We start from the raw sequence: 27,004 nt of genomic DNA on the forward strand, positions 1-27,004 counted from the left end.
AATACGAGTTATGTTATAGGTTGAATTGACAAATATTGACTACTATTGGTTATGTGACTGTGACTGTTATATGATTATTAAAAGATATCGAACGATATGAAATATATATAAAGAATTGCTTAATTACATTTAAGAGCTATAAGATGAAGATAAGAGATTAAGTTATTAAAATTATGAAAGTAAATGTTTTGAGTTACAATTATATATACGACTTATTATTGTTCTAAGTATTAGTTTAAAGAAATACCACTAAGTGTATACTCAGTGTACGGTATGTTTCCGTGCGCAGGACTAGGTACGAAAGAAAGCTAATGACTCAACATCCAAGCCAATCTCGGGCTCAAAGTGGTGAATACTTTTTTTTGGTAAAATGGCATGTATCTAGGTTGTTAAGGGTGTTATTTTGTACATGATAGTGATAAACTTGAAAGTTGTTGAAGCATGGTATGTAATATGCATATTTTGGATGTTAAACTTACATGAGTTTAATTAATTGATAATGTAATATAATTTCGAATGAATTGTGGTATATAATCCTTAAGAGGTGTTGAAATGAATGAACGAATATTTGCTAAGTTTGAATGGCATAATGAATGATATTTTTTAAGAACTATTAGTAAAAGTTTGGATGTGAATTAGATGTTTAGCATGTGGGAATAGCTTAAAAATGGTCAAAAATCATGTTTTCACACGGCCAAAGTCACATGGCGTGTGCCAGGCCGTGTGGCTCTCTGTTTATGTCACGCGGGCTGTTCCACGGCCGTGTGTGCAAGTCAGATCTACTACGGCCATGGGAGCCCCACGGGCTGGCCACACGGCCATGTCCCAAGCCACACAGGCATGTGCACCTATCTTCATGGTAAAGTTTCCAAAATTACCAGTTTAATCTCGAATTATTTCTAAGTATGTATTGGGCCCCGTTGGCCCATATTAGGGACTTTATAGTGAAATTTGAGAAGTTTTAATTTGGAATGCAAATTTATGACTCGATTTTATGCAAATGCTACTGTATAAGTCCGGTAAACGCCTCATAACCCTGTTTCGGTAACAGTTTGGGGTTAGGGGGTGTAACACATAAACTTTAATTTGGTGCAATTATATACGTGATACTCTAATTTTGGTTCAAATATATACTTAAAACTTTAATTTTGATTTAATCATACACATTTAAATAAATAAATACATCAATTTATTTTATATTGGGTAAATATAATTATCATGTATGAAATATATAACATAAAATGATGTTATATCAATAATTGTATTAATAATTTACATGAATTAGATCAAATCAAATTTCATGTATATAATTGCACCATTAAACCATAATTCATGTATAGTTTTGGTATTTATCCATAAATTTATTACATAAACTTTTTACCTATATCATATATAGAGTTATCCATGAATCGAGCCAAGGAATGCCCGCTCAAAAAAATGAGAGGGTTTGGAAAAAAAATATATGTCCAAAAAATGGGCTTGGATAAAAAGACAATGCCTGTTTAGAAAATGAACTGAGCCTTGGGTAAGGTTTTTTTGTCCAAGCTCAACCCGACCTGAATTTTCAAAAAAAATTTTGTTGTTTTGCTGCTATTTTTCCATATTTTGATGTTCTTTTCTCACTTTTTGCCACTGTTTACTACCATTTCATTATTAGCTACTACTATTTTTTTTAATATTTGGATATTATATAACATTTATTTTATTGTTAATTTTGCCACTATTTAGAGGCATTTGTTTGTTATGCTGTACTTATCTTAGTTTTTATTTAAGTATAAAACTTTTAAAATTTATTTTTAATTTATTGAAAACATGTAATTTAATATTTTTGGTGTATTTGGTGTATTATATTTGTTAAATTTTATATAAAATTAAAATTAAAAAATACGGACCGAGATAGGGTTTAGCAAAAAATTAAACCCATTTTCGGGTCAGCCAATCCAAACTTAAAAATCGGACCTATGAGAACATTTATCTTCAATTCTGACACATAAAGCCACTGGTCATTTTTGGGTAAAGTATAAAATGGTCACTAATTATTGTTGATGTTCTATTTTAATGATTCAATTTTTATTTTTTTTCTATTGTCATTAAACTATTTGAAATTAAATTTTTTGGTCATTAAATGTTAACAGCAGTTTGAAATTTAACAAAATACTGACGTGAACTTTTCTTATTAATTTAATAATAAATTTAGCCTTATTTAGAGTCACTTATTATAAGTTTTTGAAAATAGTTGATACTTCTCACTGAGTTAAGTTTCATTGACCTAAGGAAGCCGAATTACATAAACAAGCAATATATCCCTTATTTTATTCATGTTTATCGCAGTATTTGAAGGAATGCTCACTCTCTTAGAATGTTTACCATTTAGGTTGAAAAGCATCGTTCAACCTGAACAATGATTTCAAACCAAAATATGCGGTAAACAATCAGCTTTTCAAACCAAACATTGATTTTAAATTAGATTTTTAAGCCAATCCAAAACCTATAGCTTTTACCTTTTGAAAAAGTATTTTTTAATAAAAAACCTTTTTAACCCTCCTTAAGTCTTCAACTTTATAACAATCATAAATACTATCAATTTTTTCAAAAATACTTTTCACGGCACTGTTGAACTTAAATTATAAACTGGCCTTTAACCACTGTTTCTTAACCAATAGCTTATCTCTTAACAACTGTATGGGTCAACAAAATTAATTCCAATCAATTTTTTGAATAATTAATTAAAATCTAAAAGAATTTGATAAAAAATGTGGAAGGGCACAATTGTACGATGAATAGTAATGATAGAAGTTGTTTTCCTGGCACAAGGAACTTATGGGATTGTCCATTTGGTTCTATATTTGTCCACTTGAGTTAAAAGGACAAACTATTAAGTAGAAAACACCAAACGAATTGGAAGGCTTTTGTCTTCTTCAATTAGTATGACCTTATATTTCTTATTAAACTTCACATTTTACATTCAAATCATCATCACAATCATTTTAATTTATTTTTTTAAAACACTTTTTCACAGTATTGTTAAACTTAAATAATAAACTGGCCTTTAACTGGCCTTTTAGCCACTCTTTTCTAACATATAGCTTATCTCCTAGCAACTGTTTGGGCGAATAAAACTAATGTATATATGAAAACGAATATTGAATTTGGATGTCCAATCAATTTTTTTGAATAATTAATTAAAAATCTAAAAGAATTTGATAAAAAACGTGGAAGGGCACACTTGTATGATGAATAGTAATGATAATAATGATAGAAGTTGTTTTCCTGGCACAAGGAACTTATGGGATTGTCCATTTGGTTCTATATTTGTCCACTTGCTTGAGTGTTTAAGAGTTAAAAGGGCAAACTATTAAGTAGAAAACACCAAACGAATTGGAAGGCTTTTGTCTTCTTCAATTAGTATGACCTTATTTTTTATTAAACTTCACATTTACATTCGATATCATCATCACAATCATGGTAATTTACTTTTATGTCCATTTTAACCTGAATCATTAAAAATTATTAATTCAATTATATTTTAAGATGATACCGTTAATATGTCAAGTGATATCAATTTAAATTTTTAAAAAATGTTGTTTGAATTAATTTAATTTCTTTCGGTAATCAAACAATGAAGTACTGTGTTTAACTACGGGGAATAACATATATCCAACTGGCGACAATCTGGTGGAGAGAAACAGAGATCGAAGAAAGAGTAGTTTGAAGCCTTGGTCATTGTTTTAAAGAATTGGAGTCGACTTCTGGAAATTTAAATTGTAGAAGTGAACGAATAGGAAATCTCTTCTTTGATACCGTAATCGACACATAAGACTATTGTAAATGGCAACATCGATAGTTATTGAGTACAGTGACTAAATTTTCAATTAAAAAAAAAGAATGGAAAGGAAAACAAAAAGAAAAACGTGAAAAGAAAGAAGGAAAGAATAATAATAATAATAATAATAATAATAATAATAAGAGAATTGCGGGGGCGATGCTTGTGAACAAATCTGCAATCACACGTGAAGTGGAATAAAAAGTTAAGCATGTTGCTCAGCCTTGAGCTTCCGAGGTGCCCCATTCATCACTAATGGGGCCAGATTCTCAATGAGAGAAAGTGGTCCTAATAATTTACCTCACATTTGAAATGTGTTATAAATATATATGGATTGAATTTTGCTATCATGCTAAAATTGAATATTCTAATTTTGGTGGATTTTAATTTTTATATTTTTTAAATTTTTAAATTTAATCTTATTTAAACTATATAAAAAATATGCATTATATATATAATTAATTATATACTTATACTTAATATATTATATATCTAATTATATACTTATACTTAATATTCTCGCCATTTTGATGTATGCAACTTATTATATATTTATATATATAATGCAATTACATACATAACTTTAATGTGTAATAACATGAATTTTAATATAATTAAATATACTTGAAACTGAATTTGATTTAAATAAAAAATACATCAATTTTTTTATATGGGTAATATAATTATTATATTCAATATATAACAAAATGATGTATATCAATAATGTGTTAAAATTTAAGTTAGATCGTAGCGACGTAAAAATTTGGTTCGGTCGCTAATTGTGGCGATTATGAAAATGACATTGATTTGAAATAAATAGGAGTCGCCACCGATCCTTTTCAGTGTGACGGACACCTATTAGATCTTTATTAGAACAAACAAAAGCTGAGTTTAGTCTACGTTAAACCAGAGAAATTAGGGTTCGGATCGGTACGCGAGGAATTTACACCTCGGACGCCAAAATTATTCATAAACGAGAAATTTTGTTTATCCGGTTTTTGAGAAGGGTATGCCGTTTTAACACGAGTCAATTGACGTTCACCCAACATAGCGATGAACTCGATGACTTAATGTTAAATCGGTATATTGCCTTGATTATTGAAATTGATTTAAATCATGAATAAGAATATTTTCGAAATAATGCAAAGTAAAATAATATGAAATAAAAATCAATAAATGAAAGAGCTAGGAATATATTGAAACAAATAATCGAGGTGACAATAATATTAGAAAAGATGAAGGTATAATGTAATAATGGAATTGAACACGAAATGATAATAAAACTATTTTGTACACTACACAAATACATACACGCATATATATATATATAAACAATAGTATATACAATATAATATTAGAAATATGTGTACAATAGTGTAAAAGAAAAATATAACTAATAATATTAAAATATATACAATGATAATATATATAAAAGATATATGTATATATAATTATATATTATAATATTAAAATATAATAATACAACATAAAAAACATGACACAAATAAAGTATAGTATTAAGAACACATATATATAATACATGAAGAATATACATAATACTAAAATATTTAGGTAATATATGCGTATATTGAAAACTAGTAATAATATTACCGAGGTATATACAAATATATCAAGTATATATACGTATTATAAATATATAAATATATAACAAAGCATAAACTAATAAAAATAATAATAAAATAATAATAATGATAACATTGGAATATAAAAGAAACAAACATAACATTAATAAAATATTAAAATAAAGTGAAATAAAAATATTAAATATGAAAATATATATAGGTATACACGTACATAATAAAAATATATACTAATACATAATAATAATAGTAATACTAATAATACTAATAATATAAAAATAACAAGGATATTTAATAAAGATATAAAAATCAACAAAAAAAGGACTAAAATTGAATTAAAAACAAAGTTGTGGGGCCAATTTGAAATGAAAACAAAGAAAAGGGACTTAATTGTACGCGCGTGAAACGTTGGGGGACCGAAACACAATTATTCCTTTCCATTAAACGCAGCACATTGCGGACTAAATCAAAAGCGCAGAAATTATGGGCCAATTGAAAACCATAAAAAACTTAATTGTGAAGCATCAGAAAAGCGGAAGGACTGCGCGCATAAATATCCCATTCAAACGAAAACACGCGGATCCTCTAACGGGTCGGGTCGGATGGGTCGGGCATGGCCAAAACGACGTCGTTTTGGAGGGCTATATAAGGCCTAAAATAACCAAAAAAAATCATTTGGGGAGAGGGAAAGAAAAAAAGAAGAGAGAGGGAAGAGAGAAGAGAGAAGAGAGGGGAATCCGGCCAGGGGCCGGTCACCGGACGGCCACCGGAGGCTCGCCGCGCGGCGCCGGCCACCGCAGCGGTGGCCGGAAAAGGTAAAAAATTATATTTTTTTATTTTTTATGCTTAATATTTTTATTTTTGATATTTTTTAGTATTTTTATGTAAAAAAACTCAAACATAAAGAAAAAAAGAAAAAAAAGCACCTTAGGTTTTAGATTTGATTCTCCGATTTGGTGTTGGCCTTTGATTGATATGTATTTTCGAATGGTTCTTGTATTTATCTGTTTATTGAAAGAAATCTTGTTTTCATAGCAAAAATCCCCCTTTACAAATGATCTAGCTTTATAGCACTACAAAATAGAAATATTGTTTATCTTTTGTCCTTCTGTTTGGTCTGCTTCTGTCTTGCAGGGATGGAGGAGCTGGTGGTGAGAGGAGCATGGCGGCAGATGGTGTCAGACGCTGGGGGTATGGGGCTATGGGAGCAGTGTATGGGGCTAAGTACAAGTGGGAAGTTGCGGCTGAGTGGCTAGGTTTCTGAACCTAAGTCTGGGTTTGGGCTTCTGGCCTGGTCAAGTGTTGGGTTTGGGTAGTTGGGCTAGGTTTGGGCTGTTTGTTTAATGGGCTTATTGGTTAGGGTTTGGATTAGGTAGGTTAGTTTTGGGTTTGGGGGCCAAAATTGGCCTGTACAGCTGCCCCTCTTTGCTCATTGTCGTGTAACGGAATGGAGCAAAGACATAATGAAAGGCCAATTTTGCCTGTCTTGCTGGTCTTGACTTCATTGGTGCTCTTCTGTTCAGATATCTTTCCAGTCCATGCATCTTGTAGCTTAGATTCAATCACTACTCTTCTGACATATGCCTTGTAGCTTCAATCTACTCCAATGTAACTTCAAGGATATGAGATTTGTGGCTTTGATCTGCTTCCATGTAGCTTCATAAAGATAAGATCTACAGCTTCAATCTGCTCTTTTATCACTTCAGTGAGATGAGATTCGTGATCTTCTCTTTTGTAACTCTAGCAAGGCAAGATCTGATATCTCGATCAGTTCCACTCTGCACTCAGGGAGTCAAGACTTGCAACTTTGACCTGCTCCATCGTAACTTCAGGGAGCCAATTTGGTGTCTTTCATCAACTTCAATCTTTATTCTTACTTGGCATGTGATCTTGAGCCCAACTCATTTCTCGCAATATGAATTGACTCTTTAAAAACAGACATTAAAAACAAAAACTAAAGATATCTCAACATGTGAACCGAGGCTCAACTCATTTCTCGCAACATGAGTTGATTTTTTGACAACAGAAATTGAAATTACCTCAGCGTGTTCTGAGGTTCAACTCACCTCTCGCAATATGAGTTGATTTGAAAAAGTAGAAATTGAAAATACCTCGGCGTGCCCCGAGGCTCAACTCACCTCTCGCAATATGAGTTGATTTTGAAAAACAGAAATTGAAATTACCTCAGCGTGTCCTGAGGCTCAAGTCACTCTCGCAATATGAGTTGATTTTGAAAAACATAAATTGAACAGAATTGAAAATACCTCAACGCGTCTTGAGGCTCAACTCACCTCTCGCAATATGAGTTGATTTTTTGAAAACAGAAATTGAAATACCTCAATGTGTCTTGAGGCTCAACTCACCTCTCGCAATATGAATTGATTTTTTTGACAACAGAAATTGAAATTACCTCAGCGTGTCCTGAGGCTCAACTCACCTCTAGCAATATGAGTTGATTTTGAAAAACAAAAATTGAAATTACCTCGCGTGTCCTGAGGCTCAACTCATTTCTCGCAATATGAGTTGATTTTTTTGACAACAGAAATTGAAATTACCTCAGCGTGTCCTGAGGCTCAACTCACCTCTAGCAATATGAGTTGATTTTGAAAAACAAAATTAAATTACCTCAGGTGTCTGAGCTCAACTCATCTCGCAATATGAGTCAATTTAAAACATAAACTAAAAATACATCGGCGTGCCCGAGGCTCAACTCACTTCTCGCAATATGAGTTGATTAAAAATACCTCAACGTGTCTTGAGGCTCAACTCATCTCTCGCAATATGAGTTGATTTTCCTTGGAAAGCATGAATATCAAAATACCAAAACCAGTCCTTTGGTAGAACTCGGGTATCTTTTCCTTTGATTCAGTGCGACTCTCATTCAAGATTTCTTGCTTTACTGGATTACCTGTATATGCCATGCATGATGTCATCATGATATGCACATGTTTGTCTTAAATGCTTTATGCCTACATGATTATGCAGTGTTCCTTAAGCATATTGGTCGTATGTCATTTTGCCATGATTGTTGAGGATCTGCGTTCATTGCTTTGATTCTCGACCTTCTCTTCAGGCCTCATACCTGTCTTCGAGCTTTACGAGTAATCGACGTTTCTCAGATATCACCCTTTTGCCCTTGGTTAAACTTTGTTCTTGCTTTGAAGATCTTGCACTTATCAAATTCTTATCCGGGTAATGCTTGACATTTCTTTTGTTTAGAGTATGTCATTTCACTATTTATCATTAAATAAACACATAATGAGATGCATGAAAATGGTCAGGTAAGGACAAAAAGGATATCTCATATTCCTTTATTTCAAATGCGGCAAACAAAGAAAGTTAACCAATGAGAGTAAAAATGTCAAAAAGAAAGAAAAGGCCGTATTCAACGGATACAAATGCTCTAGATATTCAACACATGAACTCTTCCACGTTCCTCAATCAATAATCTTTTCGAGCATGGCTTCTTGCGTAAAAATTTCGAGCTTTCAGAAGTGCTTCAAATACTGTAGTCTCACTACTTGACCTATCGTTCGACCGCCAGGTTTGTTTCATTAGGACGCCCTCTCGGGTTTTCATCCTAATCTTTTTGTACTAATCAAGACGCCCTTTTCGGGTTTTCGCCCTGATCCCCCTTTTTTTTTTTAGATGCCATTTTCGGGTTTTCATCTTAAGCATAATATTTCTTCACCGCATCTGAATTCACCGGATTCGGTAACTCCTTCCCGTCCATCTCGGTAAGGATTAAAGCTCCTCTCGAGAATGCCTTTTTTACAACGTATGGTCCTTCCGAATTTGGTGCCCATTTTCCTCGCAGGTCTTTTTGTATTGGGAGAATCTTTCTCAGAACGAGTTCTCCATGGAACTCTCTTGGTCGTACCTTCTTGTCATGGGCTGCGATTATTCTCTTTTGGTACATTTGCCCATGACAAATTGCCCTTAGACGTTTTTCTTCAATGAGGTTCAACTGATCATATCGAGCTCGAACCATTCTGCTTCTTCTAACTTTGATTCCATCAATACTCGCAGAGAGGGGATCTCAACCTCGATAGGTAGCACAGCTTCCATTCCATAGACTAGAGAGAAAGGAGTTGCTCCCGTAGATGTTCGCACAGATGTACGATATGCAAACAAAGCAAATGGAAGTTTCTCGTGCCAATCTTTATATGTCTCAGTCATTTTCCCAATGATCCTCTTAATGTTCTTGTTAGCTGCTTCAACAGCCCCGTTCATCTTTGGACGATAGGGCGAGGAATTATGATGCTTTATTTGGAACTACTCGCACACTTCTTTCATCATCTTATTGTTCAGATTCGTGGCATTATCTGAGATGATTCTTTCAGGCAAACCATATCGGCAAATGATTTCTTTTTCAAAAACTTGCACACTGCAGTCTTCGTCACATTGGCAAACGAAGCGGCTTCAATCCATTTTGTGAAGTAATCGATAACCACAAAAATGAATCGATGTCCATTTGAAGCTTTTGGAGAAATTGGCCCTATGACATCCATGCCCCACATGAAAAAGGCCACGGAGAAGTCATGACATGAAGGGGTGAAGGGGCTACATGAATTTTATCGCCGTAGATTTGACATTTGTGGCATTTTCTGGCAAAATTGATGCAGTCACTTTCCATTGTTAGCCAATAATAACCGAGTCTCATGATCTTTCAGGCCATATTGAAACCATTGGCATGCGTTCCGCAAATTCCCTCATGGACCTCTTCAAGTATTTTTCTGGCTTCAACATCATCCACACATCTCAAAAGCATCTGATCCTTTCCTCTTTTATACAGGATATCCCCATCAAGAACAAATCCCGCTGCCATTCTTCTAATTGTTCTTTTATCGTTCTCATTTGCTTGTTCGGGATACCTTTGATTCTTGGTATATTCTAAGATATCATAGAACCAAGGCCGTCCATCTACTTCTTTCTCAACACTACAACAGTGTGCAGGGAGCTCGTATATGCTCATTTTGAGGGGCATTATTTCTGCTTCTCTACTTGCTTTGAACATTGAAGCCAAAGTGACTAGGGCGCCAGTTGGTTCTCTTCTCGTGGGAAGTAATGAAAAGTTATTTCTTTGAATTCCTTGATCAATCTAGCCACTAAATCGCTGTACTTAATCAATTTTGAGTCCCTCACTTCCCATTCTCCACGGATTTGGTAAATCACTAGGGCTGAGTCCCCGTACACCTCCAAGATCTCGATGTTTCGTTCGATAGCTGCACGAAGCCCCATGATACAGGCCTCATATTCTGCAATATTATTGGTACAAAAGAAGTTCAGTCTTGCAGTGAACGGATAATGATTCCCGTCTGGTGATACCAGGATTGCTCCAATTCCATGCCCTAAAGCATTTGATGCACCATCAAAGCACATCTTCCATGACTTCTCTTTTGATGACTCGGATTCTATTTTTGTGATGCACATTAAGTCTTCGTTTGGGAAATCGAATCTTAAAGGCTCATATTCCTCTGTCGTTCGAGTTGCTAAGAAGTCAGCTATTGCGCTCCCTTTTATCGACTTCTGACTTACATAGGCAATGTCATATTCTGAAAGGAGGATCTGCCATCGTGCCATTCTTCCTGATAGTGCCGGCGATTCCATCATGTATTTTATTGGGTCCAGCTCTGAAATTAGCCATGTCGTGTGATACAACATATATTGTCTGAGTCTTCGAGCTACCCAAACCAGAGCGCAACAATATTTCTCAATGGACGAATATTTTGCCTCATATTCAGTGAACTTTTTACTGAGGTAGTAGATCGCCTTTCCTTTTCTCCCTGACTCATCATGTTGCCCCAGTACGCAACCCATTGAGTTTTCAAACACGGTCAGGTACAAAATTAAGGGTTTTCCAGGGGTCGGTGGTACTAGCACAGGAGGATTAGACAGATACCGTTTTATCTTATCGAAGGCCACTTGGCACTCCTCATTCCATTCTCCCGGGTTATGTTTTCGAAGGAGTCGAAAAATTGGGTCGCATTGGTTGGTAAGTTGAGCAATGAATCGAGCAATGTAATTCAACCTCCCTAAAAATCCCCTGACTTCCTTTTGTGTGCGCGGGGGAGGTAATTCTTGGATGGCTTTTATTTTATCTAGATCAACTTCGATACCTCTTTCACTAACAATGAAGCCTAGCAATTTTCTCGAGGTAGCCCCGAATGTACATTTGGCTGGATTAAGCTTTAACTGAAACTTTCTCAGCCTTTCGAACAACTTCTTAAGGTTCATTACATGTTCTTCTTCTCCTCGAGATTTAGCAATCATATCATCGACGTAGACCTCTATTTCCTTATGCATCATGTCATGGAATAATGTCACCATAGTCCTCTGATATGTTGCCCCAGCATTCTTTAACCCGAATGGCATCACCTTGTAGCAGAACGTTCCCCACATTGTTATGAAGGTAGTTTTCTCCATATCCTCAGGGGCCATCTTGATCTGATTATACCCCGAGAATCCATCCATGAAAGAAAACAATGAATGTTTTGCTGTGTTGTCCACCAATGTGTCAATATGTGGCAAGGGAAAATTATCTTTTGGGCTTGCTCGATTCAGGTCACGGTAATCCACGCACATTCGTACTTTTCCATCTTTCTTTGGTACCGGGACTATGTTAGCCACCCATTCTGGATATTTGGAGGCTTGTAGGAAGCCAGCGTCAAATTGCTTCTTGACTTCCTCTTTTATTTTCAACAGCATTTCGGGCCTCATCCGTCTTAATTTTTGCTGGATGGGCTTGCATTCTGGCTTTAATGGGAGCTTATGGACCACTAAATCTTCATCTAGCCCTGGCATGTCCTGGTATGACCACGCGAAAACATCTTTGTATTCGTGGAGTAAAGTGATCAAACTATGCCTGGTACTTTCAGAAATAGAAGTCCCAATCTTCACTTCTTGTTTCCTCTCTTCAGTGCCCAAATTTATTGTTTCCACAGATTCTTCATGAGGCAGAACCTGTTTATCCTCTTGTTCCACCATCCTTAACAATTCAGGAGACGAGACATAATCTTCAGCATTTTCTTCGGCTTCAAATTCTCCTAAGCAAACAGCCTTCTCAAAATTAATTTCAAGATTCGTAACGGGCTTATTCATGTCGTCAATATCTGAGCACCTGAAAGTTGAATGGAAAAGGAAGCTATAGGGGGACATCCAAGTATTGGAAACAACAAACAAATGTTATGTCATGGTAAAGAGGCAAATGTAAGGATAGGCTATGAAATGAGAAAATGATTATGAAATTAGTGATAATGCGAAAAATCGTGACAAAATGCATCTTCATTGATATTCATTTAAATGATAAAGAGCGAATGCAAACTCTTACAAAAGAATTCTATTATATCTAAGGACACAATAGAAGGTTGATGTTTAGCATTACTCTGAAGGCTTATAAACTACAAAAAGCTCCTCAGCAATCCAATTGTTCAACATGAAACCAGGAGGGCAAGGGCGTATCCTCGAGACATCTTTACTTGCACCAGCTTCTTTGTCAATGACATTTATACTGATATTCTGAAAATCCCTTTCAATTAATCCCAGCATGTTTCGTGGATCATCTTGTCCAGGGTACTTCATTCCCGCAGATGTAAATGTTTTTGACAAAGGAGGGTACTCTATTGGTTCCCATTCTGGTTCTCGGCCCAAAGTTCTTGCAATTCTTCTCTCTTGATCCTTCTTCCACTGTCTTCTTCTTTGGCGCATGTCAGGCTGGAACCCCAAACCGTATCGGGCCTTGTGCTGCACTGGCTTTAAAGCCCTCACTATTCCTTGTAGATGTCTCCCTAAACCTCTTCTCGCACGAGCTCCCCTTCCTACGGTCAACTTGACACCCATTCTGGTATTTCTCGACAGTTTTGGCATCAGAATTCTATTTCCCTCAGCGACGAAAGTGGCATTGATGAATTCAAGGGATCGAAAGGAACATTCCACTGCATCCTTGCTTACTTCCAGGTATGGCACATCAGCAGAGATAGATGCGATGATGTCTTCTTCGCCCTCGACTGTGACCAAACAACCATCCATGATGAATTTCACTTTTTGATGGAGGGATGATGGGACTGCTCCAGCAGAATGAATCCAAGGTCTTCCCAAAAGACAGTTATAAGAGGGTGTAATGTCCATGACTTGGAATTCGACCTCATAGATGTATGGGCCCACTTCCAAAGGGATTTCGATCTTTCCCATGACTTCACGCCTCGTCCCGTCGAATGCCCTTACCGTGGAATGACAGGGCTTTAAGTAGGACAAATCTATCGGTATTCTGGAAAGTGTAGCCAATGGCATAACATTTAATGTTGACCCATTATCGATGAGTACGTTCGGTATTATGTAGCCCTTGCAGCGGGTCGTGATATGCAGCGCTTTCACCGAACCTCTACCATTTAGCGGTATCTCATCATCACTAAAAGAGATAAAGTTGTCTGCATTCAGATTGTTTACCCACCTATCAAGCTTTTCGACAGATATGTTGTTGGCCACGTAAGCTTGATTTAACACCTTCAATAAAGCGTTCCGGTGTGGCTCTGAATTTAACAGTAGAGATAGAACTGTGATTCGTGCTGGCTGCTTGCTCAGTTGTTCCACCACACTATATTCGCTATGCTTAATAAATTTCAAGAATTCTTGAGCTTCTTCCTCATTCACAGGCTTTTTAGTTTCTTGCACGGGTGGAATTTCTTGCTCGACTTCGACCTCATGCATCATTGCTTTCCCTTTTTACTTCGAGTCACTACTTTTCTTTACCGGTTCAACTTCTTTAGAATAGCATCGTCCACTTCGAGTAAAATGACCTACCTCCCCAACATCTTCAATTATGGCTTTGGACTTTTCAACTTCCAGTGTAACGATATTAACATCATATCTCCACGGTACTATTTTGTTGTCCTTATACGGGAAAGGAGATGGTACTTCAATTACCATCTGTGGTTTCAATGGCTCTCTCATCGCGTCGTAATAAATTACCAACGGTCGATCAGCACTATAAGGGGGCCCTGATGATTGGCTATCAGAGACGCATACTTCTCTTTCGTTGGCATCTTCACTCTTGTTAAGGACCTTGATCTCCTTATTATTCATCCGGTCTTGAAGTAACCTTTTAAAGTCCTCGCACGACTGAATGTCGTGCCCAACAATCCCATGAAAATTGCAAAAACTTTGACCTTCTTCTCTAAAAATTCTATCAGAGTGACAGAGCAATCCTTTCTTAACCAATACCTCCCAGATTTTCTGTAGAGGCGTCCTTATTTCTGATACACATCTTCTGACCTTCCATTCATCCTCTTTCCCCACTGTGCTCACATTCCCTTCGGTATGGTTAGGGAACGGGTTCCTCGTGGCGTTACTAGCACTATCGAATCGTAGGATACCCGCGTCAATGAGTCCTTGAACTCTCCTTTTGAAAGCGAGACAGTTCTCAGTAGAGTGCCCTTGGTTCCCTGCGTGGTATGCACAACTAGCGTTTGGATCGTACCACTTTGGGTATGGAGGTTTAAGGGGTACCATGTAATGGGGAGAAATTAGCTGTTTTTCTAAAAGTTTTGGGTACAATTCCCCATACGACACAGGGATGGGGGTAAATTGTGGTCTCTCGGGATTATGCCTTGATTGGCTTTGGGCGGGTACCGTATTTTGTGGGAAAGTGGTGACGGGTCTTTAGTTGTTCGTGGCGTATACGGGGCAGGACGGATGCGGTACTTGGTAGTAAGGGGTTTGAGGGGGATAATAGGAATTCGGGGGTGGATAATCTCGAGGTCGGGGTTGGTTAGGATACGAATTGGGAATGTAACGACTCCCAGTTCCCACCATGTGGGCTTCTGGCTCTTTCTTCCTTAAGGGTGCTGCTTTTCTTGAGCCTTCTGATCCTTCCATTCTACCGCTCTTGACGGCATTCTCTATGAGTTCACCGGATATTACAATATCCGCGAAATATTTCGTGGCACTTCCCACTAATTTGTCATAAAACGGTGCCTTTAAAGTATTGATAAAGAGAACGGTTATCTCCGTTTTTGTTAGTGGGGGTTCCACTTGAGCCGAGACGTCTCTCCATCTCTGCGCATACTGTCTAAAGGTCTCTGATGGCTTTTTCTCCATCATTTGCAAGGTCATACGGTCTGGCACCATATCCGATACATGCTTGTACTGCTCGCAAAATGCTGACGCCAAGTCCATCCAGGATCGAATCTTTTCTCTACTAAGTTGATTGTACCACCGAAGAGCTGACCCTGTTAGACTATCTTGAAAGCAATGTATGAGTAGTTTATTCTCGTTCACATAACCGGTCATTTTTCGACAGAACATAATGAGATGTGCTTTTGGGCACCTTGTCCCATCATACTTCTCAAAATCAGGCACTTTGAACTTCGGAGGCAAAATTAGATCAGGTACCAAACTGAGTTCCTTGGCACCTAGTGCGGAGAAGACTTCAGTGCCTTCTATTGCTTTGAGTCTTTCCTCTAGACTCCTATATTTTGCGTCATGGTTATCCAATTTCAACTTGGCTACCTCTGCTGGGTCATCCAGATCTGGAACTAGTGGATTAGCAGAACTAGCCCCTGGGTTCGACGCTAACATTCCTTGCCCCAAATTAGTGGGTGGAGCAGGTGGCGTAGGTCGATGTTCCAAGCCAGTGGGTTCCTCTTGAGTATACCCTCTTTGTATTGTATATGCGGGCGGTGGAGTGAATCCCGGGGGATAGAGTGGATCCTGATCGTGGTGAATTCTTGACCGAGGTTCCATAACATCGGGGTTCTGCATGGGCCATTTCCCTTTGATCAAAGTTGTCATCATCTCCATCATTTTAGCCATCTGATCTCTTTGCTCGAGAGATTCCTCTCGAGATCTCACAATTAGGTCTCTCGTCTCTTGTTGCGATTTGGCCAGTTGCTCTCTTAATTCCTTTTGAGCCCTTTCCGTCCTTTCAATTCTCTCATTGAATTCATTCTCCATTACTCTAGCTTGTCGGCGCGTTTTATACGGATGACGTGGTTCCAGTCTTGAAGTCTGGCAACTGCGAATTGTACGTTTTAACCTCAGCGAACGAGTATGGGATATGCAATGAATGTATTGATGCATGAATGAATGCATGAATGTCAAATGAATGTCAGTTATGAATGAAATGCAAGAAATTGGTGTTGATTTCAAGATAGCCCCATATTTAGGCATTTCATTTATCAACATAGTCTATTACACAAAGTTCTCATTTTTCCAACAGTTACACAAATTTCCTAGCCACATTGCCTTGTTTCTTTACTTGCTCTAAAAACTCTGATATGCTCGATCTTTGGCTCGGAGGGAATTGGCAACTGAAAACTTCGGCTTCATCTGATAATTGAACAACTTGCATAGCCGCTTTACGAATTTCATTGATCAAAAAGTCAAGTTGCATTTCATTTTCTTTGAGAGTTCCTTCATACGCGTGAATGTCCCTATCGTACTGCTCACTCTTTTCTTCTAGAGCCTTCAAGAGGTTATCTAATTGTTGTTGACGAGATTGCAGCATATTTTCTAGATCTCGTGTTTTCCTTTTTAATTCTTGATGTTCAGACTGACTATTCGCCAATTTTGCAGCCACTATTTCATACTCGGCGTTCTTCCTTCTTAACTCTATCACAGCGCGCGCAGCCTTTTCCTCCTCTTTCTTTGCTTTTCCCTTCCAAAACTCCATTCCTCCCTTGATATTGCTAATTTCTTCCTTCCATTCTGCTGTCGACTTGCCCAACCCGCTATTCTTTATAGTGTTTCTTAATTTCTTGTTTTCCAAATGAAGGTCCCTTAAGTCGTTTCTCACAATCTCGGCTTCCCTTTGTACTTTTTCAGTCCTGGACCTTTCAACCTGAACTTCAATCTTCAGTTGATAGTTTTCTTCTTGAAGGGCACTAAGGTCCCGAGACATCTTGGCCTTTTCTCGTTCAAATTCTTGTCTTGCCATTTCTAGCTCAAACGGCGTTTCCTCCGAGAAAGGATTCTAGATGGTGTAGTTTGTTGATGAGATTTGCTGACTATTTACCCGTTGCTTCCTCCATATGCCGTAATCTTGGGTAAGGGTATCAACATACAAAGCTAATTCCATGAAATGAATTTCCTTCCAATACTTTGCAGTGTCTCAGACTCTCTTCATATATCTTTCACCCGCGAAAGCGAACTCGAACTGTGCTAATCCTCCAGTTGCGAGGAGGAATTGTCGCGAAGAAAATTGCCTTTAGACTAATAGCGGAGCATATCCAACTCCTCCCCATAACCCGAGTAAAGGTACCCAATCTTGGCTTCCACATTTGTACAGCAGAACTGAAGGACGGATCCAGGGTGCTCTCCATGTTATATTCTCGGCGCGAAGATTCTGAAAAACTGATACCCAATGTTGCTCGGTGACTTCCTTCGGCCATTCTTTCTTGAGGTAAGCTTCTAGCGGGGAGAATGTTTTAGAAAACATATGGAACGGAGTGCGCTCTACCTTCCAGAAGTGACTCAAAATCCAAACATTGAGCAACTGCGCACATCCGATAAATCGTCCCTTCCCTTTTCTTCGACAACTACTCAGGGACCTGAAGGTCTCGGCTAGGATGGTCGGGACAGGGTTGATTCCTTGTTTTAACCTTTCGAAGAAATCAACTACTGCAACTTCGAGATGTCCGAGAACTTTTGGGAAAATGACCAAACCGTAAATGGCCAAAACGAATAGATTTACCCTTTTCAGCATGTTGGGATGGTTCAGAGCCAAATCTCGTAGTGAGGACCATGGAATGCACTAACTTTTTCTTGAAGGTCATCGGCTTAGGCTCCTTCACATATATTTTGCCGAATTGTACATTGTCGATGCGGAGTAAAGCAGCATACTCTTCTATGGTTGGAGTCATGTCTTCTTGATTGAAGGTGAAACACTGATAAGCTGGGTCCCAGAACCGAACCATGGCTTGAATCAACTGTTCGTCTACACGGATGGTGATCAGGTGAGCTATATCTCCATACCTCTCAGTGAAAATGTCTCTAGTGTCTGAATCCCACTGATTCCAAATTCGAACCAAATCCTCAAAGTTATTTTGGCGAACATTTACAGTTATATGGTCGGGCAAATTGGCGACACACCCTTCCACTAGACTATCCCCCTTTTCTTTCTGAATTTTTAGAGACCAGTCCCGAACCACGGCACTCTTCTCGGTTATTTGTGTAATTGACTCCTCCATCAGAAACCCGTTTTTTGGCAACCAACCTTTAGTCAACACCTTCTTAATATGATGCCTATGATGCATGATGAAAATAAAAGTGAAAACAAACAAACTTGGTTAGTAAACACGACAAATATAATTTGCAAAACAAATTAAACTACCCAATCCAATTATTTTGCGTAAACAGTGTAAATTAAAGGCAAAAGGCATTTTCTCGTGTACTTATTTTGATGACTATAAGCGGACAGAGGTTCGGCATGGCTCTAATTGGATAGCTCGTATGGTTCATTATATGTGGTTTTGGTTCTAGATAGGTACTCGAATTGCCCGTACTATCATCTGCTAAGATTAGCACAGAGCCTCGGTCATGGCCCATCATAGGCTTACGAGATCAATTCGAGGGATTACATTTACTTATGCCTATGCGGAGGGACAAGTTAACTCACGAAAGCATAAGTCATATGTAACCCGAAAGTATTCACTAACCTGTGCGGAGGAACGAGTTAACTCACGAAGGCATAGCGTTTACTTTCACTTAAACGGACAGAGCCCGGGTAGAGAGCTCATGTTATGCGAAAATGCAAGTACACGGTGTGTGGGGAACAACTCATAAACCTTTACGTTTCACTTAAAGAAACTAAACCAAAATTAAAACCATAAAAATTAAAAACTGAAAAACAACCAAATAAGCAAGTTAGAAGAAATATTTACAGCACGATACAAATGCATGAATTTTGAAAACGAGATTTTCGGATCATGACCAAATATTTACTTTGAACAAGAAAATTTGAAAATTTTGACAAAATGTGTTTAATTCCAGACACGACTCTCAACAAGGCTGTCCCCAGTGGAGTCGCCAGCTGTAGCGACGTAAAAATTTTGGTTTCGGTCGCTAATTGTGGCGATTTATTGAAAATTTGACGTTTGATTTTTGAAATAAATAGGGAGTCGCCACCGATCCTTTTTCCTAGGTGTGATCGGACACCTATTAGATCTTTTATTAAAACAAACAAAAGGCTGAGTTTAGGTCTATGTTAAAAGCCAGAGGAAAATTAGGGTTCGGGAGTCGGTTACGCGCGAGGAAGGTATTAGCACCCTCGCGACACCCAAAAATTGGTATCTCATAAACATGTGTTGTCTTGATTTTCAAAAATGCGAATTCAATGTAAAGTTTAGTTATGATCCGAAAAAAAACGAGAAATTTTAGTTTATCCCGGTTTTTGAGAAGGGTATGCCGTTTTAACACGAGTCAATTGACGTTCACCCAACATAGCGATGAACTCGATGACTTAATGTTAAATCGGTATATTGCCTTGATTATTGAAATTGATTTAAATCATGAATAAGAATATTTTCGAAATAATGCAAAGTAAAATAATATGAAATAAAAATCAATAAATGAAAGAGCTAGGAATATATTGAAACAAATAATCGAGGTGACAATAATATTAGAAAAGATGAAGGTATAATGTAATAATGGAATTGAACACGAAATGAAAATAATGAATGTATACACGTAATAATAATATTAAGAATGCGTGCGTACGATGACATATGTATATATAGCAATATTAAAAATCCATACAACACGCATAGAACATGTACAGTATATGCATACCTTAGAAGTGATAAGAATAATAATAAAACTATTTTGTACACTACACAAATACATACACACATATATATAAACAATAGTATATACAATATAATATTAGAAATATGTGTACAATAGTGTAAAAGAAAAATATAACTAATAATATTAAAATATATACAATGATAATATACATAAAAGATATATGTATATATAATTATATATTATAATATTAAAATATAATAATACAACATAAAAAAACATGACACAAATAAAGTATAGTATTAAGAACACATATATATAATACATGAAGAATATACATAATACTAAAATATTTAGGTAATATATGCGTATATTGAAAACTAGTAATAATATTACCGAGGTATATACAAATATATCAAGTATATATACGTATTATAAATATATAAATATATAACAAAGCATAAACTAATAAAAATAATAAGAATAATAATAATGATAACATTGGAATATAAAAGAAACAAACATAACATTAATAAAATATTAAAATAAAGTGAAATAAAAATATTAAATATGAAAATATATATAGGTATACACGTACATAATAAAAATATATACTAATACATAATAATAATGGTAATACTAATAATACTAATAATATAAAAATAACAAGGATATTTAATAAAGATATAAAAATCAACAAAAAAGGACTAAAATTGAATTAAAAATAAAGTTGTGGGGCCAATTTGAAATGAAAACAAAGAAAAGGGACTTAATTGTACGCGCGTGAAACGTTGGGGGACCGAAACAACAATTATTCCTTTCCATTAAAACGCAGCACATTGGCGGGGACTAAATCGAAAAGCGCGAGAAATTATAGGGCCAAATTGAAAACTATAAAAAACTTAATTGTGAAGCATCAGAAAAGCGGAAGGACTGCGAGCATAAATATCCCATTCAAACGAAAACACGCGGATCCTCTAGCGGGTCGGGTCGGATGGGTCGGGCATGGCCAAAACGACGTCGTTTTGGGGCTTAAGTGTAGCCCCAAAAACGACGTCGTTTTGGAGGGCTATATAAGGCCTAAAATAACCAAAAAAAATCATTTTGGGAGAGGGAAAGAAAAAAAGAAGAGAGAGGGAAGAGAGAAGGGAGAGAGAAGAGAGGGGAATCCGGCCAGGGGCCGGTCACCGGACGGCCACCGGAGGCTCGCCGGCACCGGCGCCGGCCACCGCGTCGGCCACTGCACGCGGTGGCCGGAAAAGGTAAAAAATATATATTTTTTATTTTTTTATGCTTAATAGTTTTTATGTTTTGATATTTTTTAGTATTTTTATGTAAAAAACAAACTCAAAACAGTAAAGAAAAAAAAGAAAAAAAAAGTCACCTTAGGTTTTAGATTTGATTCTCCGATTTGGTGTTAGAGCCCCTGATTGTATATGTATTTTCGAATGGTTCTTGTATTTAATCTGTTAATATTGAAAGAAAATCTTTGTTTCATAGCAAAAATCCCCCTTTACAAATGTTTATTTCTCAGCTTTATAGCCGACTACAAAACTAGGAAAATATTGTTTATCTTTTGTCCCATTCTGTTTGGTCTGCTTCTGTCTTTGCAGGGTATGGAGGAGCTGGTGGTGGAGGAGGAGCATGCGGCGGCAGATGGTGTCAGACGCTGGGGGTATGGGGCTGCTATAGTGGAGCAGTGTATGGGGCTAAGTACAAGTGGGGAAGGTTGCGGCTGAGTAGGCTAAGGTTTTTGAAACCCTAAGTCTGGAGTTTGGGCTTCTGGGCCTGGGTCAAGTGTTGGGTTTTGGGTAGTTGGGCTAAGGTTTGGGCTTGTTTTGTTTAATGGGCTTATTGGGTTAGGGGTTTTTGGATTAGGGTAGGTTAGTTATTGGTTTTGGGGGTGGCCCAAAATTGGCCTGTACAAGATCAAATCAAAATTTCATGTATAAAATTGAACAAAACAAAGTTCATGTATACAATTGCACATTAAATCATAATTCATGTATAGTTTTGGTATTTATCCCATAAATTTATTACATAAACTTTTTACCTATATCATATATAGACTTATCCATGAATCGAGCTAAGGAACGCCTGCCGGAAAATATGAGAGGGTTTGGAAAAAAATATATGTCCAAAAAATGGGCTTGGATAAAAAGACAAGGCCTGTTTAGAAAATGAACCGGGCCTCGAGTAGGGCTTTTTTGTCCAGGCTTAGCCCGACCCGAATTTTCAAAAAAAAAAATCTTGTTGTTGTTGCCTCTATTTTTCCATATTTTAGTGTTGTTTTCTCACTTTTTGCCACTGTTTTACTACCATTTCACTATTATGTTACTATTATTTTTTTTAATGTTTGGATATTGTATAACACTTATTTTATTGTTAATTTTGCCACTATTTAGAGGCATTTTTCTGTTATGTTGTACTTATCTTAGTTTTTTTAAGTATAAAAACTTTTTAAAATTTATTTTTAATTTATTGAAAAATATGTAATTTAATATTTTTAGTGTATTTGGTATATTATATTTGTTAAATTTTATATAAAATTAAAATTAAAAAATACGGATCGAGATAAGAGTTTAGCAAAAAATTAAACCCATTTTTCGAGTCTGGCCAATCCCAAACTTAAAAATCGGACCTAAAATTTTGTTAGAGCTGAATCCATTGCATGGACAACTTTATTCATATATATGTCATTCTCTAATAATAATAATAATAATAATAATAATAATAGGATAACATAAAACTAGTAGTTAAGAGCAAGAAGACAAAGAATAATTAAGTGGATAACATAAAACCTGCGAGAACATTTATCTTCAATTCTGACACATAAAGCCAACTGGTATTTTTTGGGTAAAGTATAGAAATGGTCCTATTTTAATGATTCAATTTTTATTTTATTTTTTCTATTTTAGTAATTAAACTATTCAAATTTAAATTTTTTAGTCATTAAATATTAACAGCAGTTTGAAATTTAACAGAAATATTGATGTGACATTTTCTTATTGATTTAATAATAAATTTAACCTTTTAATATTTACACATTCTATCAATTTGATACTAAATATAAAAATTTAATAAATTTAACCCCTAATATTTACAAATTTTATTAATTTAATTCAAATTTTAAAAATATTTAATAAATTTAACTTCAACATTAAAAAAATTGATAAATGTTAATTTTTAAAATTTTGTAAATTCCTAAAATATAAAGCATCATTCTCCACCTCATAGGATTCCATGTGAATGGATTTTCTTGAAATCTTTACCAAGTTGTCTTATTTAACGTCTTCTTATTTAGTTTGTGGAATGAATGGTATATAGTTAGATGTCACTGCAACTGACAATGAAAGGTTTGACAAAGTTGATAAATTCAGAGGTTTTGATGCTTAGCTTCAAATCAGTCTTGCCTCCCCTTCACAAAGAGAAATCAAATCTATAATTATCGATTGAGTCTTAACTCGATTAGTATGGATATTGTTGTCAATATAGGAGAAAGTGAATTTGAGTGTGCTGAAACATATTATCTTCTTATTGATGGATTGAGGAGGGACTATATATAATTTTAAGCATTGTATTAAAAAAACAAAAATAATTTAAACCTATAATAATATTGTTAAAAAAAATTACCTAAAAACAGGAAATCTTACTCCCTGAATTTTCTAAAAACACAAAATATTTCTCCCTGCCTTTGATGATGGTGTATACATGCATGGCCATGTGTGAGCTCCTGCATTTTAACTAATTAACACAGATAATACCTTCAATGAGACATTAAAATTAACGAACTTACTAGGGCCAAACCGCAGAAACAACAAAAGTTCAAAGATTAATCAATAATCTTCCCTTTTTCACGATTATCAACTTCATCTTGATGTATAACATAATTTATTTCAATTATTAGCCTCAGTATTCATATTCTAATCATTTCAATACATATGATCTCTTATTTACAAATTTACACAATTACTTCAAATTTTTACACATTATTCAATTTAATCCTTATGACCAAAGCAAGCTTAATTCTACAATTAAATTCTCAATCCATAGAAATAAATTTTAACCACATCCAAACCAATCCGTATATGCTAAAAATTTCAAGAGTAACATTTCTATTTCAATTAAATCACTAAACGTCAAAATTTGTAAAAATCACTTTACAAACTCAATACATATCATCACCAAGCTTCAACCCAAACAAATTACTACTACAAATCTTCGAAAATTTCAATACATAATTTTTATACTTTACTAACTTCACAAATAAACTCCAAAACTAACTAAATTATCAATAGCTCAAAACTTAAAATTTATGATAAATAAACCAAGAAAATACTTACATGCATTAAAAACTAACAAAAACCAAGCTTCCAAGCCTTAGAACAATGGTGTTTCGGCCAAATCTAAGAAAAATAAAGAAGATGACCACTACCCCACTTTTGTTTTACTTTCCTTTTATTATTATTATAATCTTTATTTAATGAAATTATAACATTATAAAACACCAATTTAATATTGTTTTTCTCTCTTTACCCTCCATATTAACTAATTATGGGTTAATTACAACATAACCCCCTTAGTTTACTAATTTAAGCTATTATATTAAAATAAATCAATAATGAGCAACTTTTCCACCTATTATAAATTAATCCTTTTTCTTTAATCAATTCACTATACGTTAAATTTTCTAAACCAAAACTTAATACGACACTGATAACTTTATAAATATTAAATAATTAATAATTCTAGATTGACACGTCGAAATTGTAGTCCTGAAACCATTATTTTTTACACCACTGGAAATCGGACTATTATAGTATGATTCTACCTCTTAGGGGAGATGTATTCTAGTTTCCTTTGACTTTTTAGATGATGTGTTAATCATTTGCTATTGGTTTTGTCAAAATGCCGAAAAGGTGAGATTGTTTGAACTTTGACTTCTTTTCTTATTTCACTTCATGTTCGAACAGTAGATTAAACAATGCTTTGATGCATTCAAAGAATTTATGTTGACATATGTTTGACTTTTTAATGAAATGGCTTATGGTTTAATCTCGTTAAGTAGCAAATGGGGAAGTAATTTTGTGTTATAACATGTGATGATCATTATCTTTCAATCATCTACCTTGAAGAAGAACGGGAGGAGTTTAAACTTTTGTGAACTACTTGTTTATAAAGATTTTTATGATATAACTAATCAAAATAATTCATGAGATAATTTCAACCTTTATATTGGAGTTTTAAACTTAAGAAGACTCTAGTGGAAGGGCTTTCGTATGGCATAATTACCGCACATTGAAAATAGGCTTTTGGAGGGTTTAAGTTGGATACTTTGGAGAATTTTTCTTGTGTTCTACACAACACTCTTTTTTAAGTTTTATTGGGGATATTTATTTGATTGTAAGTGAGGTATTTTGGAGAGGGTGATTTGTAATAATTTAGGTTTAATATTGGGATTGCAAATAACTATCGGGGTAAATGTAATTTGAACTTTAGTCAATAGTTGATTAAGACGAATTATAAATTAAAATTATTTTCTAAACGAAGCTCTACAGAATAAAACTGACGAAATTTAAACTGCATTAACAAATATTGCATATTATCTTTCCTTACCTTAATCATTCACCTTATTTTAAAATTGTTTTGTCATAATCTATTATGTTTGAATCTTTCTAATCGAAATAAAAAAATGAGATTGAAATTGTGATAAAGAAGGTTACAACAAATATGATTAATATTATTTTTTATATATACTTAATAAAAGTTAAAAAGGGAATTTCATTTATTGAATATTATTTTATTTAATAAAATATAATTAATATATTTTATATAAAATTTAAACATTTCATTGTTTGTTAGCTAAATTTTATTATTTTATTTTCTTTATGAATAAAATTAATATTCCTAAAATTTAAGATAATTTTTTTTATAGAGAATTAAATTAATAAAAAGTGCAGTTCATACTTTATAATTATTATAAATGAAAAAATATTATGAAAGATAAATATTAAACATAAAAAATCAATTTTAAAATAAACTTGACTATTATAATAAAATATTTTTATATAAAAAAATAAATTATAGAAAAGACTTATTGAATATATTTCCAATTTTCGACATTCATAAAATAAAAAATAAAAAAATTAAGTGGTCCTCATAATTTATTTATAGAAAAAGGAAAGTGGTCCTATTAATTTACCTCACATTTGAAATGTGTTATATGTAATAATATTAATATCTTTATCAATTTTGGACGTTCATCCTTTCCCATCTCCATAAATTTGCATGCAGAACTAAAGCAACACATATCAACACAATCTGTATAAACATGAAAACCACAATCTGTATAACCATGAAAACCACAACAGCTTCGGTGTCGAAACCATTTGTTTTGAAAAACGGGAATCGACTTTGTTTGAAAATGAAAATTAAAACGGGAGTAGCCACCGATCTTTATTAGGTGTGATCAAATCACCTTTGTTTTAATAAAACATGTTAGTTTACTCAAACGGTGTTTTTGGTCTACGAAACTCGAGAGAATGGGTTCCGGAGTTGGTTATGTGCGAGGAAGGATTAGCACCCTTGACACGCCCAAAAATTGGTACCGAATTGATTAGTTAGTGTCTTAATGTCGAAAGTCAAAAATCGGGAATGGATTTAAAATACGACCCGTTTTTATTAACGTCGATTTTAACAATGCTTGAATTAGCTCAAAATGATTGTTAAAGATTTCCTCGTCTCTAGATATCGGAGTATCACATCCCGTAAGTTAGGACACAATACCATGAACTCCTGAGCGCAAGTTTATCTTTATTTTTAATTAGAATTTCGTGTGTTT

The 27,004-nt window shown here is 35.0% G+C and overlaps 1 pseudogene; it reads left to right on the forward strand.

The window, feature by feature from the left end:
- Positions 1-409: 409 nt before the first annotated feature.
- Positions 410-27,004, forward strand: part of LOC107895860 (uncharacterized) — a 31,650-nt pseudogene continuing 5,055 nt past the window's right edge.

This window comes from Gossypium hirsutum, chromosome A10 (genome assembly GCF_007990345.1).
Source record: "Gossypium hirsutum isolate 1008001.06 chromosome A10, Gossypium_hirsutum_v2.1, whole genome shotgun sequence".
Classification (NCBI taxonomy): domain Eukaryota; kingdom Viridiplantae; phylum Streptophyta; class Magnoliopsida; order Malvales; family Malvaceae; genus Gossypium; species Gossypium hirsutum.